The sequence below is a fragment of the Monodelphis domestica genome, chromosome 4 (assembly GCF_027887165.1).
Source record: "Monodelphis domestica isolate mMonDom1 chromosome 4, mMonDom1.pri, whole genome shotgun sequence".
NCBI classification, from domain to species: domain Eukaryota; kingdom Metazoa; phylum Chordata; class Mammalia; order Didelphimorphia; family Didelphidae; genus Monodelphis; species Monodelphis domestica.
In genome coordinates this window covers 197,680,758-197,698,420 of record NC_077230.1, presented here as the reverse complement: position 1 = coordinate 197,698,420, position 17,663 = coordinate 197,680,758, and the positions used below count along the sequence as shown (strand labels likewise).

At 37.3% G+C, this 17,663-nt stretch overlaps 1 long non-coding RNA gene across 1 annotated transcript; it reads right to left on the bottom strand.

Annotated features, from left to right (window-relative positions):
* Positions 1-222: 222 nt before the first annotated feature.
* LOC130453733 (uncharacterized) lies at positions 223-17,656 on the bottom strand. Its single transcript, XR_008911261.1, has 2 exons — positions 17,173-17,656; positions 223-16,955 (listed from the first exon to the last, which is right to left on the bottom strand). It is a non-coding gene; the product is annotated as an uncharacterized LOC130453733 (long non-coding RNA).
* Between the last annotated feature and the right edge of the window lie 7 nt (positions 17,657-17,663).

The following is a 17,663-nucleotide window of genomic DNA, read 5'->3' as shown; positions in this document are numbered from 1 at the left end:
AGAAACCTAATGGTTCAGTCTTGTATAGGAGATTCCCTAAAATTGACAAAGCAGTACCCAATCCAGCCTTTAAATAAGAAGTTCGATTTCCTCTGCTCTGCAGTTAAATAAGTTGGATTTCCCGAGGCAATACTTCATAGTGACAACAAAAAGTACCCACCTATGATTCTCACGAAGCAAAAGGGGAGAAAAAAAGTCAGAAACCATATAACAGACCTAGTGTGCCAGGATTTCCTTTTTATTCTCCACATCAGATAATGCAAATAGCTAGCGAACAGTCATTTGAAAAGCACTGAAATTAAATTTTAGTCAACAAAACGTTTCACTCTGACCTTGAATGAGATCTGATTTTCTAAATTTGTTTTGCATATACCTTCTGGAGGCCCGAAGCCAAAAGCTTTTTACATAATCAGATTTCTAGTTCACCACGAAGTTACCTGAGAGCATAGCACACTGAACTGGCATCTGTGAGTAATATCAGCTTGGATTGGCCAAGTAGGGTGGAGCCTGATAAATTCATGAATTTCAACCTTTCAAAGGCAGTTAATTACTCAGATGGAGGAAGTATGATCATTCAATAGTTGTTTCTTTTCTCCCTTTATCCAGTGCCTCAGCACAGTGAAGGCAGTAAGTCTTCTCAGAAGAAACTGAGATCCAGGGAGACACATTACTCACACATGAATGATGGTATTGATGCTATTCACTTAGGGGATGGAAACACCTCTGTTTAATAAATACATAGCCACATTTCTCTGACTTAACAAGTCTTATTACTGTTTTCGAGGATTATGGGAGATCTAGCTTAAATGCTGGGGAATACAGGTAATATACCATTGTATTTAAAGGTTGGCACATTTTAAAAAATGTATTAATATCTTTTATTTTCACACCATCTTGATTTTCAAATATTTCTTCCCCCTTCCCTTTGCAATGAGCGAGGTTGCTAATTTTTATTATTAAAGAATATAAAATACACATTTACTATGTTAAGAATATAATGACAGGTAACTGGGAATTTTAATCATTTGAAACAAGGTAACACAAATATTTGTTTTTCTCTACCACAAAGATTCTTAGTCTGGAATTTCTGAATTTGTTTTTATAATATTTTTACAAACTGTATTACAATATATTTTATTTTCATTATACTCTTATACATTTTATGTATTTAAAAACATTTTTCTGAGCAGGGTTCCATAGGCTTCACCAGAATGTCAAAGGGGTCCAGGGCATATTAAAAAAGATAAAAACTTTGTGCAGTGACCACAGACAAGAACACAGAAATCTGCTCTTCTTGAGGAGCATGAGGCCCTGGATGAAGGTCAGGTTGTACTCTGTTCCTGTGCCTGGGGCCAGAGGGGGGACCAAGGGAGCTAAACCATACTCTGAAAAGCAGTACACTGATATCTTGGGAACTACTTCTTGTGAAATCTGACAAATGAAGCATCCCAGAATGCCTTATTTACCACTGGTCATGTAGCCAGCTTCCATTAAAATGTGTTTCCGTCTTTGTCTCAAAACAACAAAAATAGAATATTAGATAGAACAATAGAACACAAAACATTCCTTTTTTATACTTCCCTAGAAACTTGATTCAAATTGGAGTAAGAATTTCTATTCAATCTCCCATCTCCTCCTCTTTCCTTTTTCTTTCTTCTGCCCTCCTTATTTTTTTCTCTTTCTTTTCTCTTTCTCTCTCCTTTGTGTATATATCCTCTAGTAAGTATGATAGAGCTAGGTTGCTTTTAATTAATGTTAAATAATGATGACATAGATTGTGTCTGTGCCCCTGCCTGTTCTTCAGCAGTAATGCAATAGCCACCATGTGCCAGTGGTAAAGAAGTCAAAGTCCTTGGCTAATAGAGGCAGATGTCCATACCCAAAGATATGGATGCCTAGGCATTTACAATGCTAGATAAAAATAAATAAATAAAAATACTAGTTAGCTATATAGCATTTTACTATTTGCAAAATGCTTTGCAAATGTTATTTTATTCTCACAATAACCCTGGATAAAGGTGCTATTATTATTCCCATTTTAGAGATGAAGAAACTGAGCCTGGGTGTTTAAATGACTTATTCAGGGTCACACAGCTATTAAAAGTCTAAAACTGGATTTGAATTCAGGGATTCCCAAATCCAGATCTAGCGTTCTAGAGTTCATGTCACCACTTAGTTGCCTCTGTAATAATAATCATAATATTTCTATAGTTCTTATTGGTTTTTATATACAGAAACTCACTTGACACCACAGCAACCTTATAGGGAAGTTACTACAGAGTATTATTACCCCTATGTTGAAAATGAGGAAGCAGGATCAGAAAGGATGAGAGCTTTGCCTGTGATCCTCCAGAAAGGATCAGACAGCATTCAAACCAATGTTATATACAAGTCCAGTGGACCTTTTGCACTACACCAGTCTGCCTCTAAAATAACACATCTGATTTCTTGAGAATCTGTATGTGGAGTTTCTCCATTTTAGTGAGTACCTCAAATATTCTACTTCTCTCTCTTGTGTTGAGGTTTGCTTTGCATGAACAGCATGTACTAGCAGCAGATTTTCAAATATGCTGTTTTATGGATAATAGCTTTGAAAGCTGAAAAAGCTGGCTGGAGCTACTTTAGAAGCAGGTTTCTCTGAGAGAATTCATATTCTGGAATGGTTCTGTGGTGGAATGACTATGGTTCCTGTGATGTGGGGGAGCTGCAGTATCACCACATGAGACCTTCCATTATATTTAGGATTTAGTCAACTCTCTATTATCTGTTGAGAGGGAAATGGCAAACCACTCCAGTATCTTTGACCCCCCAAAAAACTGAAATGGGATCATGAAGAGTTGGTCACAAAGAGTCAGACACAACTGAAACAATGGAACAACAGTATTATCTATAGAAATATGAGAGAAGGGAAAGGTACAACAGAGAGCTGAAATTGCAGATAATCCAAAGTCCTCATTTTAACTACTAGTTTAGTCTTTCTTCAGGTTTTTTAACTATAGCTGTTTGATCTGCTTAGCCCATTTATCTACTGTTCCATTTCCCTTTTTCCTTTTCCTTCTAAATTTATTGAAAAGATGTCTACCACTAATTCTTCTACTTCTTCACTATCTACTTGTTCTTTCCACAAATTTTCTTTTTTTGTGTTGGTACAAAAATATTCTTACCACCACACTTGAGAGTTTTCAGGTTACGAAAATGAAGTGAAACATTGATTTCTAAACAAGATTCTTAACAAAGCATCAAAACTACCAGATTAATTGTCTATGTCATTCTGTGCTAAAATGAATATATGTATACTAATTGCTCTGTTGATTTGAACTCTTTACTATTCTATAGTAATGGACTTTAAAAATAAATTTCTCTATTTACTTTATGTATTTTTAAAATTAAAATAAAATCTTACTGTCTGTCTTAGTAACAATTTTAAGAAGACAGAAGGGCAAGGGCTGGGCAAAGAGGGCTAAGTGACTTGCCCAGGATCACATAGCTAGGAATTGTCTGAGGATAGATTTCTAAAATTGTTTCATATACTCTATTTTTAAAATTTAGAATTTACTCTGAGAAAAAACTAAAAAAGGCTACATTCTAGTTAGAAATCAACATAACACATGACAAAGAACACTAGAGTCTTAAAAATTATTCTTTGCTTTAGAAATTGGGTATATCCTAAACAATGTCAGCTCTGGTGCATAGTATATGTATAAATGTCAATTATTTCATTAAGTAGAAAGAACTCCTTCAGTGAATGTAGATACAAGCTGAATAGAATTTAATTGATTAAATCCCACATTGGTTCCTGAGGCATTGAGAAGTGTAAACATTTTCCCAGTGGAAAAGCTAATTAGTAACAGAGGCAATATTTGAACCCAGGTCATTTTGACTCCAACTTTACCACTTTGTCCCCCTACCAATAGCTTTTTCTCATAAGTGTATATTTTTGGTAATTATTGGTTCAAACAATATAATTTTAGTCCTCTCTATCTTTAAAATTAATGCCAAACAGCTAAGCATTTTGGCTTGGTTAAAGTGCAATTAGGATAATGAGATCATGGGTTTGGAGTTCAATCTATCTTAGAGATCATATAGTCCAATCCCTTTATTTTACAGGTCAAGAAACTGAGGCTAAGAAAAACTGAATAACTGCTTGAGGTAACCAAGGTGGCAGAATCTTAAGATCTGAACCTAAACCTTCTGACTATATAGCCAGTACTCTTTCCTCTGTCTCTATCAATTATTTGGTTACTTACTTAAAGTAATTTATGTTGAATTAAGATGTTTGGAATTGAAACACACACACACACACACACACACACACACACATACACACACACACACACACACACACACGATAGGATCATAGATTTACATCTGAAAGAGACCTCAGAGGTAGGCAATCAAGTCTAATTCTATCATTTTACAGTTGAATGCAGCTGACTATGAGCTGACCTTGTCCTCATCCCAGAGCTATGAACTGCCAGAGGATGGAGTCCACTGTTCTGACCAGATGTCACATTCCCCTGTCTCCCCAGCCTTTGGCTATTTTGTAAAACAACTTAATTCTTCCCAGCACTCCTCCCAGTAAAAGTCAATGTTGCCCATCCCACTTCTATCATTTTCCCTTCCACCATGTATTTAAACTCTGCCCCTTCTGCCCTTAGTGGGCACTCCACTCCTATACTTTGATGCTGTATGATGGCAATTCCCTCACCTCAGTTAAAGACTTTTATTATTGCTACTTTGGTAGTCTTTTTTAATTCAAACTGACATTACAGATGATGAAAATGAGAAACTTTGACTTGTTCAGAGTCATAAAGATTGTTCAGAAGAGACAGAAGATTTGAACCCAGGTCCTTTGAGTCAGTTCAGTGCTCACTATGCCACATTACCTTTCTCGGTTACTTGGTTACCTATTTAAAGTAATTTACCCCCTCACAACCAGTATCCTGTTTAATAAAACACTCAAGGTCATGGGTGGCAGGAAAAAAAAGAAAGAAAACAAAAGAAGAGTTACATATTACCATTTACAACCACAAAAACCTTCTTTGTCGTCTACCCATGAACTTCCCCTCAGCAGAAGATGGGAGGGGAGGGGAATTAGCTCTAGCCCTGGAAGGGATGAGGCTCCACCTCCTACTGATAAAACTGTCCTCCTCTGTCAAGTGTGAAAGAATTGGCTTTCATGCCATAATTAGCTGGAGGTGAGCAGCTTCTGGTTGACTGTCAATAGTTTTGACCTTTGAGGACTGTTTTTCTGTCTGCTCAAGTCTATGAACATGTGGCAGAAATCTATCATTGAGAACTCAGTAAAGCCTGAGACACCAGGACCTCCCCTCACCATGCAGACTGATACAGCACCTTCTCAACTCCCACAATTGCCTGTCCTCTCTGGAGGGCTAGATAGAAATAGAGCAATAAAGCCTTTCCAGTCCTTCCTTTGTTTTTGTTTTTGTCTTTTTTATAGCTGGTTTTTGTGTGTCTGTAGGGGAGGGGTTTACATGTGTCATTGATCAAGACCTATTTCCATATTATTGATAATTGCACTAGAGTGATCTTTTTGAGTCTAGATTCCCAATCATATCCCCATAGAACTCAAGCAGTTGTTTTTCTTCTGTGTTTCTACTCCCACAGTTGTTTCTCTGAATGTAGATAGTGTTCTTTCCCATAAGTCCCTCAGAATTGTCCTGGATCATTGCATTGCTGTTAGTAGAGAAGCCCATTATACTCAATTGTGCCACAGTGTATTCGCCTCTGTGTATAATGTTCTCCTGGTTCTGCTCTTCACTCTGCATCAATTCCTGGAGTTTGTTCCAGTTCACATGGAATTCCACCAGTTCATTATTCCTTTGAGCACAATAGTATTCCATCACCAACATATACCACAATTTGTTCAGCCATTCCCCAGTTGGAGGGCAGCCCTCATTTTCTAATTTTTTGCCACCACAAAAAGTGGCTATATTTTTGTACAAGTCTTTTTCCTTATTATCTCTTTGGGGTATAAATCCAGCAGTGCTATGGTTGCATCAAAGGGCATGTAGGATTTTGAATAGTAATCTCATGGTGAATTTGGTCCTGCTGGGCCATGATGGCTTTATCATAGGCCAAACAGTTTAATCCTTCAGAGTCACTTCCAATTAGATCTAGCTTTTGTTGCTGAGGTTTCTTGGTTGGGCATCTTTATGTCTATTTAGCATGTTAGGGCAACTGGGTGGGAGAATGAATAATGGGCCAGTTTTGAAGTTAGTAAGACTCAACTTCCTGAGTTCAAATCTGGCTTCAAACACTTACTGGCTCTGTGATCGTGGACAAATCACTTATTCCTATTTATCTTTGTTCCTCATCTATAAAATGAGCTGGAGAAGGAAATCTCAGTATCTTTGCCAAGAAAACCTCAAATGGGGTCACAAAGAGAGACAAGGCTGAGCAACATCAAGAAAAATTAACCTGCTGGAGAAGAAGAGAACATTATTAAATCACACCGAGAGAGAGAGAGAGAGAGAGAGAGAGAGAGAGAGAGAGAGAGAGAGAGAGAGAGAGAGAGAGAGAGAGAGAGAGAGTGAGAGAGATAAACTTACCCTAGGATCTCAGAAACAGTAATTCAATTAAAAAGTAGATTCACTTTCAACTTAAATCTACAAAGAATCTTAGAGCTAGAAGGAATCTTAAATATATAGTCCAAATCCTTTGCTTCACAAATAGAGGCACAATTAGGTTAATTTATTTTTCTATCAACCTATAGCTAGTTAATGGCAGAGATAAAAAAATTCAGGCTGAGTCTAGAATCAATCAGTCAATAAACAAGTATTAAGTGCCTGCTAGATGTCAGACATTATGGTAGGTGCTGGGAATGCAAATAGAAAAGTGGGACAGTTTCTGCCTTCAAAGGACTAGAGGTATAAAACACATCTATGGATTAGTGATCAAGAAAGGGTGTTTTGGTCAACAGTGAGAGTGGAGATAAAGGACAGTAGATTATCCATAATACCTCTTCCAGGAGCAATGGTTAGTAGTGTTTTGTTCACTGTTCTCAGAGCAAGATTGGGGGTGGGGAGGAGAAAAAAGCAAGTCCTGGTGGTTAAGTGGAGGAGATATAAAGCATGGTCTATTACAGAAGTGTTGAAATGCAGCTTACTGGAAGCACATCACAACATTCCCCAGTGCTGCCTGAACTGAATTAAAATGGAATAACATTATAACAAAAGAAATAAAAATATGACAGAACAAAGATAATGTTAATATGTAATTTCATACATCAATACTTGGCCCTCAAGGATTCTGACATACGTTTTAGGGATCCATTTCTATTTGAATTTGACACCATTAGTTGAGAAGAAGCAACCAACTCAAACCAGGTTGTTCTAATTTGATTCATGCAGTTGCTTCTGCCTATTCAGATTTAATTTTGACCCAGGGCAGATTTTTTGTTACATTACAAATAATGAAAAATAAGACTTCTGGCAATGTTCATGGAAAATCAACAATATTTGAGGTTCCAGTTTCACCTATCACATGTGGACAGAACATAATAAAATGAAATTAATCTTTTCAGACATTTTCATTTTATATTATATTTCATTATTTCATTTTATATTATAAGGTTGGCATATATGCTAATAACATGATTGTGGAAGATGGCAAGCAAATCTTTTTTTTTTTTATTGACAGGGCAAATTTCTATTACCACCATCATCTTCCTCCCCAAAACTTTCTCAAATAAATAACTGGTACTATACTTACTTTGTGAGAGTTGTCATGTTTATTTCTTCCCCCAAACTCAAAGCATAAAAAACAGAAGCTTGTGCCTTGGTACTCCATATTTGAAAAGTTGCCATCCCCCATAGAAGACAAAAAATGTTTTTGAATAGGTTTATGGAGCAAGGGAAACAACAGAAATAGCCACAGTGTCAGTAAATCTATTAGTATAACTTTTTTTTTAAAACCCTTATCTTCCATCTGAATCAATATTTATTCTAAGGCAGAAGAGTGGAAAGGCTAAGCAAAGGGGGTTAAATAACTTGCCCAGGGTCACACAGCTAGGAATTATCTGAGGTCAAATTTGAATCCAGGACTTCCTGTCTCCAGGTCTGGTTTTCTATCCACTGAGGCACCAATGTTCCCCCAATAAATATGAATTTCTTAGTGATAAAAAAGATGTTATAACACTAGATGTACATTCTTATGTGACTTACTTTTTTCTTGTCAGTTGATTCAGAAGTGTATGAGTTTTTTTTGTTTTTTAACTTAGTAATGGAGCAGTAGTAAAAGTATAGCACAGAAGTTTGTTTACTCTTGAGTATAAAAGGGTCAGGTTGTAGGTCCTGCAGAACTGATCTGGTCCTAGTTGGACTTTACTTCTCTTGTGGCAAATATCAGAATCAATCAGAACCAATGGGTCCCAATGTGACTAGGTTATAAGATGGTACATATCCTCACTAGATATGTGTATGTGATAACTAACTAAGCTCTTGTTAGAGTTAGAATGGTATAGAGCAACAGTTCTCAAACTTTTTGGTCTCAGTACCTCCATATACTCTTAAATATTATTAAGGATGCCTACTAGAACTTTGATACCTGCAGAATGTAGCTATTGACATTTATTATATTAGAAACTAAAATATTTTTGTATTATTAAAATAGTTTTGATCTAGGGGACCCTCTGCCCCAAAAGGGTCTTGGGGTACAGCAAGGATCTTCCAACCATACTTTAAGAACTACTAGTAAAGTTGATGGGCAACTAGCCTGAGAAGCAAGAAGGACCTGGTTTCAAATCCAGACTGATAAAATACTAACTGTAACCCTGAGGAGTTCAATCTCTCAGTACCCTGAGACATCTCTAGGATTCTACCTAGTAGAACAGCAGTTTTTTTCTGTATAGGTAGAGGGAGTTTCTGCACTATAAGTTCCTTATGAACTAATGAAATTGTAGTCCACTTCCCTTCCTTTTCTTCTCCCCAATATTCCCTGTATATGTGAGTTGTGTCCCTTTCCCTGCTGTCCAACATGCTTGTAACTGGTTCATATGAGGTAACTGTTTTCAGTGGGTAGGGGAAGGAGTCAATTGAAGCAATTTTATTACCAAATATGCTTCTAGCTGCTGCTCTTTCTGCATCCTTGATAGTTTATACTCTCTTGGTATGTTTAATAATCACCACAGGGAGTATCCTTTTATATAGAGTGTATTTTCTGTCAGGTACACTTAGTTCTGTTTATTACCTATCCTTGAATGTGCATAGGGGGTTCAGAGGTTGGAGGTGTTTTTGTTTTTTTTTTTTGCAGCTATATGTTACTGATACAGCTAGTTTATATTCTTTTTTTTTTTTTAAACCCTTTTGTCTTACAATTGACACTAAGTATTGGTTTTAAGGTGGAAGAGAGGTAAGGGCTAGGCAATTGGGATTAAGTGACTTGCCCAAGATCACACAGCTAGTAAGTATGTGAGGTCAAATTTGAACCTGGGACCTTCCATATTCAGGTTTGGCTCCCTATTCACTGAGCCAACTAGCTGCCCTGCTAATCTATATTTGAATCCATTATTTAGCTTATTAATTGTTCTGTTTCTATTCCATAAATACATGAAGATGCATATTTATGTGTGTATATGTCCACACATGCATATTTTTGTACATAAGTTATTAAAACTTATAACTACACTAAAACTTTTGCAACACTCTGTATATATAAAGAAATTAAGATCAAAACCATTTTAAAGATCAAACCAATGTTTGCATTCAGTAGTATTTATTTCATCGATACTATTTAAGTAGGAAAAAATAAGCACAAGATTAAATTACAAAAAATAAAACACAACACAAAGAATATGCATTCCTAGCAGCATGAAGGGAACGGAGAAAATTAAAACTAATCATAAAATTAAATTCTTCATTAAGTTAGAATTTTCCCACAGAGAAAACTGAGTTTATTTTAAGAAAAGCTTTACAGGGGAAAGACAAATTTGCCTCTAGTTGGTACAGAGCAAAAACAAATAAAATTTAAACTGTATAACCAAAATGCTAACAGCTCATAAAAGAATTCTAGCTAGATGCATTTGGGAATGTTCAAGATCAAGGTTGTAATTAATTTTTCATTGCTTTCTTTTTGGACTTTCCAGATCAGTTTCATTTATGGCATCTAGCCCTTTGACTATCAGAGGCTTCCTGAATTTCATTTAGGCTCATCTTAATTTCAACTATATCATGTTGTAATCTCTGGTCACTACTTAACTCTATTTAAGCTATTATGATGAAAAATATTTATTTCCTTCTCTATTGCTCTATTCCAACCCCCCCCCCCCCAGTAAATGTATGTGTGTATGTGTGTGTGTGTGTGTGTGTATACATGTTGGCTATTCTTAATAGATTAGATCTTCATGAAACCTTACTTATTTTGTCTAAGTGAATAAAATTGAATATTATCTGATTACCATAATTCCTATCTGTTTCTTTCAGCTCATGACAATTATAATCATTGACATTTTTATCGTGCTTTAAGTTTTGACACATATATTACATATACTTTCTTATTTGATCCTCACAATAACCCTTCAAGGAAGGTGCTATCATATGACACTGGTTTTGGAATTGGGAAACTCCCTTGATTTATGGGCTTTAAACACTAGAATTTGGCTTCAATAAACACACAGAGTCACCCTAGGCCATAGTAAACAGGGGGCTATTGTCCTTCACCCCAACTTTGGGAAAGGCTTCTAGAATTAGCTGCCCATTCAATGACAGAGTATATTAACATTAAAATAATCTGAAAATGTCCTTTAAGTGATTTCAAGATTTTCATTATAAGTGATTTCATTATTATAATATGAGTATTCTCCACCAAAGTGCTACTTTGATATCTTATCTTTGCATAGAGGTGACCCTGGATTCACTCAAGCTGTCAGGGAGGCAAAAGTAATGATAATTAAAACATAATAGCCTAGGGGGTAGCTGGGTAGCTCAGTGGATTGAGAACCAGGCCTAGAGATGGGAGGTCCTAGGTTCAAATCTGGCCTCAGACATTTCCCAGCTGTGTGACCCTGGGCAAGTCACTTGACCCCCATTACCTAGCCCTTACCGCTCTTCTGCCTTGGAGCCAATACACAGTATTGACTCCAAGACAGAAGGTAAGGGTTTTAAAAAAAACCATAATAGTCTGCCCATAAACCTGGGTCACACTTTCACATCAATGCACACAGTGTTCATGGGAGGAGTGAATATATACACAAACTTAAGCAGTGTGACACATGGACAAGGAAATTCTTAAGTCTAAGGAAACTTATGATGCTAGATTCCTGGCTAGGGTTTCTGTAGTCTCTTTAGGGAATAGTCAGCATTTACTCATCAAGTTCAATCTACTCTCTGGACAGATAAAGGAATTTCTTTGCCACTGGAGTTTGTAGCAGTATTGAGCTTTTAGCTAAAAACAGCCTTAAGCCTAGGGTCTGCAGAGTTTCCCAGATTTTCCTAGTTAGGACCTGTGTCAGATTGATACCTTTTCAGTGAAAAGCAGTTTCCTTTAAACTTGGGGTCTATAGAGTAAAGGACAAGGTAAATCAATCTTTTGAGGTATATACTCTCACTGATTATATAGATGGTGCTAGAAAGCAAGGCAGCCTTTCTCTACTCCCAAACGAGATCTTCACCCACAGTAGAAGATTCCTCCTTGATACTAATCAGCTCTTCCAATAAGATCAGTTCCCAGTATCAACACTGTACTTATCTGCTAGTTTCTCAACTTTAGTATTCTGTTTTCTGATGTTACAACTTCTTTTGTCATTTTTTCCATGTCTTTTCAAGGTGGTTTCTCAAAAAATTGCTTACTGTCTTAGAATTTGGGCTTTAATGTCTCAAATCAGGACTTTCTTGCATATAATGACCCATCTCTAACTTAGACAAAGAAACCCTAAATCTATATTTCAAATACAATAGTTATTATACAATAGTTGCACAATTCCCAAACAGTTGTTTAATGAAGAATTAGTTATTTAGTCAATAAACATGCACTTACTAAATGTTCACTATGTGATAGGCAGTATGACAAGGACTGGGGATATGAAGAAAGGCATACATATAGTTCTTGTCCTCAGAGAACTTATGGTTTAATGGGGGAGATGAAATGTAAATAACTAAAGGTACAAAAAAGGATACATACAAAGTCAAGAGACAGTAGTTTTAGAAGGGGGGTTAATAATAGGAGGGCATAGGAAAGGTTCCTGAAAAAGATTGGATTTGAGCAGATTTTGGAAGGAAGCTAGGAAAACTAAGATGTAGAAGTGAGGGGAATGAACATTTATTTTTTGTTTGGAGTTTAGATAGTCTGTTATGGTCAAAGAAAAAGCAAGTCAACCAATGTATTAGGATTATAGAGTTTGTAGACAATAGTAAAAGGTAAGAAAACTGGAAAAATAGGAAGGGACCAGATTACAAGGAGTTTCAAATGTCCAACAATACATGCCAAAGTCCTGAAAATAAACATACTCAAATTAGCAGTTGGGAAACAATGCCCTACTGCCATCTCTATAGTTAGTTATTTGCTTTTGAGGGGCATGCTTTCTTTCCAGATTCTCAGTAGTTTATGAGGTGCTGCTATTTATCAGGCCCTAAAAAGAACTCAAGTTATTCTTCTGTGTTTCTTGCATTGATGCCTTTTTATAAGCTTTTTAGCAAATAAAATATCCATTTATGAAGGGGGCAATATGTTACATAAGAACTGTTCCTCTAATAACAATTGGGACAGTCTGGGGTAGTGGATCTCTAGAGAGCTGGCCTCCAAATCTCAAAGGGCTGGCTTCAAGTCTTGCCTCTGACATACATACATACATACATGCCTTAGGAAAATTACTTGAACTTTCAGTTTCCTAGACCCTGAGAAAAGCAATACCTCTCTTTTTCCAGCCCTGCCCCCACAACCATTTTTTTTAGAAATAACTTAAGTAAATGTGACTTGTCCACTGCTTCTGCAGATGCTGTAGTCCCTCCTTGGTTAGCAGTCATAACTAGTGAAGACCCAGAAAACAAAATCCTCAATACTAAAATCCTTGACTTTGTCAAAAGTTCAACACAAGAAATGGATAAGGTTTTATAAATAGTAATAATATAAAAGAAATAGCATTATTATCTGATATGCTATGCTGCTATTACCCCCAAGGACATGGAACCTTCTTGTCTCATTTGCAGCTGAAATTTCTTTGAAGAGTTTTCCCTGGAACATGAGCTCCTTGACAGGAAGGACTGTCTTCCCTAGAACTTGGCACAATGCTCATTAGTTTCCTTATGGGAATTCCTGATGCCAATGAAATCACAGACCTAGACCAAAAATAAATAAATAAAATCATATTCCAAACATAAAATATCCAAATCAGATAACTCTTGCCAAGACTACTGTAAATATGGAGCTATCATCTACTTCCCACATTTTCTCTAAAGACATATAATAATTTTAATTTTCTCTACATATTCTAGGGACACATTAGCAGAGCTCTTTTAACTGAAGTGAGATATTTTAAAATCTTTAACACCACAGGAGCTGTCAGGAATATTCATGCTATGATAAAGGAAATTAGGGATTCTTATAATGCTCTTGAAAAAAAAATTAGTTTCCTATGGGCCTAAGGGACCTTTTGTGTGTTTGTTTTTTCCTGGAAAACTATCACATAAAAAAGTTTAGCTGAATAGCAAAATCATCACAACATAAGCAGATTGTTATAAAAACTTTAAAAGCCAGTTCACATAATATATCAAATAATCTTGAATCAAAGGGAAAACATAAAAGGACATATAATTGCTAAGAATGCCTTATAATCATAAGTGCATGGTTACATATATTTTTATTAGTTCAGTGCTAACAGTGGACTTCGCATTATCCATGTGGGTGAGCCTCAAAGGCTTGTACTTTAATGACATTTTCTTCTGAGGAAAAATGTAAACAAGTATAAGAGCTGCAAATATTTCATCTAGGTCTAATATGTTTTATTCTAGCAGATGATTCCTTTACAAGGCTAATTGGGTTATAATAAAAACCCAGTAATTAGACTATTTCCTCCAGAATCAGAAAATCTGAGTTTAAATTTCACCTTTGACATTATGTGACCTTAAGCAAGTCCTTTAACTTTCCTGTGTTCCAGTTTCTTTTTTAAAATGAGAAGGTTGGACTAGATGGTTGCTGAGTCTGAACTTATAGTTCTGTTATTCATGATCCTAAGATCTCTGTTTTGGGCCCTCTGAATACAAACAAGCGATTACAAGGGCATAAGTCTATATGGGAATATGCCAGTGTTCTATCAATGGCTTTTTATAAAGACAAACTGTTGTATTCAAATTTGTACACCTTGTCTTTTTTTTTGTCTTTTCCCATAGGTAGTAAGGGCCCTTTTTAAAATTAGAAAGTTGTTATGGGTGTGGAAGGATACCCTTGGGTTCGGGAAGGATGCCTTTTGCAAGCATGCAATGACTCCAAAACTTAGCTTAAAAACAAAAAGAGATTTATTAATTTAGAAAGTAATGTTGAGGGTGGCCAGGAGGATAGCAAGGTAGAAGAGCAAGATGGGGAGCAGTTCCTGGGAGGACAGCATGAAAGGAAAGGCTGTTCCCCCAAGAGGACAGCATGGATGGAGAGGCTATCCCCCAGACGACATCAGTTCTGGGGATTTTATACATTCTTCACAACAGGCATGAGGTGGGGTGATCATACTGGGGTCTGCCTGGGGACATAAAGATTCCTTAGTTTTAGGGGACAAGCAGATGTCCGATAGGATGGAGATGTGGTCTGAAGGTGCATCTTTCTGACCATCTAGAGGACGATCAGAGGGAGATAGTCATCTCAGGACCCTAGGTGGGGTCATTGGGTGTTTTTAGGCTCAGAGTTAGGAAAACAACAAGGGAGTTCCCTTGACAATAGTTCGCCTGGGTTTTTGGGGTACAGTGCCCATGTCAAAAGTGACATATAGTTAGTTCTCTTTTGGTGGTGCTCAGTAATGTTGGCTCTAAGCAAAATTGTGAAGTAATGGGAAATTCATTCTTGCCTCTTCCCAACTGTTTCTTTAGTGATCTTTTCTTGTTATCTTTTCTGTGCCCCTCCATAGACTCTTTCTTTGTTGCAGAGAATCCATCACTATAATGCCCCAATCATCTCCAAAATCTCTGGAAGGTACTCCAAGCTCCAAACCTTTCCCTCCTGGGTTTTTTATCAAAACAGTATTTTGTTCCATTCCCTTTTGGCTAACTATAGGGTTAGAATTGATTTGATAAATTAATCCCTCCAATGTGTTAATGACTTGGTAACTGTGATATGTAATATGTTACCTCACCAGGAGTGTGCATTTGAACAAGATTCTTGGAGATACAGTCTTAATCAAAGGAATGTGTCTTTAATAACAGACTTTTAGGCACAGTGGCAGAAAGATTGGGGTAACATTTAGGAACAGGGTAATCTTTTCCAAGCTTTTAAAATCATACCAAATGGGTTAGTCTCTTACTTTCTCTTCCCATGGGTACAATTACTCCTGTCCAGATTGTGGGGCAGAAAGGAATTTCCTTTTCAATTCAATTGAGTAAATATTTATTCAACTTCAACTATAGGTAAAGCACTGGAGATACAAAGACAAAAGAACCTTAAAAAACAGTCCTCACCTTTAAGGATCTTGTATTCTACTGGGGCAATGAAAACAAAAGTTTGTCTTTTGTCCTAGAGGCAATAATAGGTAGCAGGATACAGTGAAAAGCATGTAGAATCTGGAGTCTAAGGCCCTGGGCTTGAATTCTGGCTTTGCCAGTTACCTTTACTTATATTATATTACCTAGGCAAATCACTTAAACCTCTTCAGGCCTCAATTTCTTCATCTTTAAACAAAAATTTAAACCCTAACCTTTCATCTTAGAACCAATCCTGTGTGTTGGTTCCAAGGCAGAAGAGTGGTAAAGACAAGGCAATGGAGGTTAAGTGACTTACCCAGGGTGACACAGCTAGAAAATATCTGAGGACAGATTTGAACCAAGGACCTCCCATCTCTAGGCCTGGCTCTCAATCCACTAGCTGCTCTCTCAGCTTCTTCCTCTTTAAAATTAATGTGTTGGATTACTTGACTTCTACAATCCCTTACAGTTCTAAATCCATGATCCAATAGGGAGAAGCTGGAGGTTTTTTAGTAGAAGAGTCAGAACTGTTACAAATAAAACTGTGTTTTAGGTATATTCATTTGGTAGTTGTGTGGAACATGAATGGGAGAAAGGAAGGTCTACAATCAGAGAGAATTAGAAGGCTACTATAAGTGTAGGGTGGCCTGTGAGAGTTTCAGAGAGGTGACAGAAAGAATATATTGGAGATTTGTGGAGTTAATTCAAGAAGACTTGACAACTAATTGGACTTTCAAGGAGAGGGAGAGAAAAGAGTACAGGATGACACAGGATTCAAATGTATGCAGCAGTAAAGTTTTTTGTGCCCTCAAAAGAAATAGAGAAATTTGGAGGAGAGATGGGATTGTGGGCAAAGATGATTGTTTTATTCACTTTGGGTATGGCTCATTTTTCTTTCCATATTCTATCCAAACTGAACTAGTCTTGGAGAATTTAGAAAGAACCTGATATAATGTGGGAAAAGTAAAATAGTGCTTCAAATGGGTACAAATACCTATGTTTGCTTTAGAGGGGAAAAAGAAAAGCTGCTTTTTAAATAAAATTGTCTTCCTCATCCACTGAAATCCTATTCCTATTCTTCCAGGCTTGGGGTTTCCTTTGGATTTCTCAAGGGCCATTCCAGTGTGAGCCCAAGCTTCTAAAACTAGAGACATTTTTGTTATTTGAAGATCAGCTGTTTGGGGAAACATCTGCCTGAGGTTTTGCCACCAGGTCATGAATTTTTCTAGCCATGGCAACTCATGGGGACTGGTACAAAGGTATGGAAGGCCTGTGGAAGGAATATCCCCTTACAAAAAATCATGTTGAAGGAATGAAGGATCTGCTTTCCCAGGTAACCTAGAGATAACAAATAAAATAATATATTTGTTAGAAGTGTTTTTTTGTTGAAAGGTCTGGACCTATGTTGTCTTTAAGACTTAAATTAGAACTAAAACAACAGGAAGACTACTGTAAGCCTAAAAATATGAAAGCAGTTGGGTTCTGCAAGGCTGGAATGTCAGCCCCTCCCTACCACTCCTCTCCCCAAACGATTACATATACTTTCTCTGCTCACTTTTCTTGGAGTAGGAATTTAAGGTTCTTGACCAGAGAACAGCTGCCAGAACAAGCTGAGCTGAAATTGACCTAGCAGGGGGGAAAAAGTTTGAAATAAAAAAAAGTCCAAACCCAGCCTGTTTCTAAGACGATGTGGGCAGGGGACCGAGGGAATGCTTGCTCTGCACCCTTGCTCTGCCTGCCTCTCGCCTAGCTTCTCGATTTGGGATCCTGACCCCTTCTCTCAATCAGTCCTAGGGTAGGATGGGGGGACTGGAAGGGGAAGGCGGTGCGGTAGGGGCTAGGACTCAGAAGGCAAGGGGAGATGGAAACAATCGAACAGGAGGAGATCCCAGCCTTTTGGGGAGGGCACCATCTGCTAAGTTCTGCCAGGAGCTGCTGTCAAAGGAGTGGGAGTGATGGTGGGGGCGTGAGAGGGATGGGGGGAAGGTGCCGGGAGCAACCAACCCACTCCTGAGAAACGACGCTAGAGAACAACCTCCCGCCCCC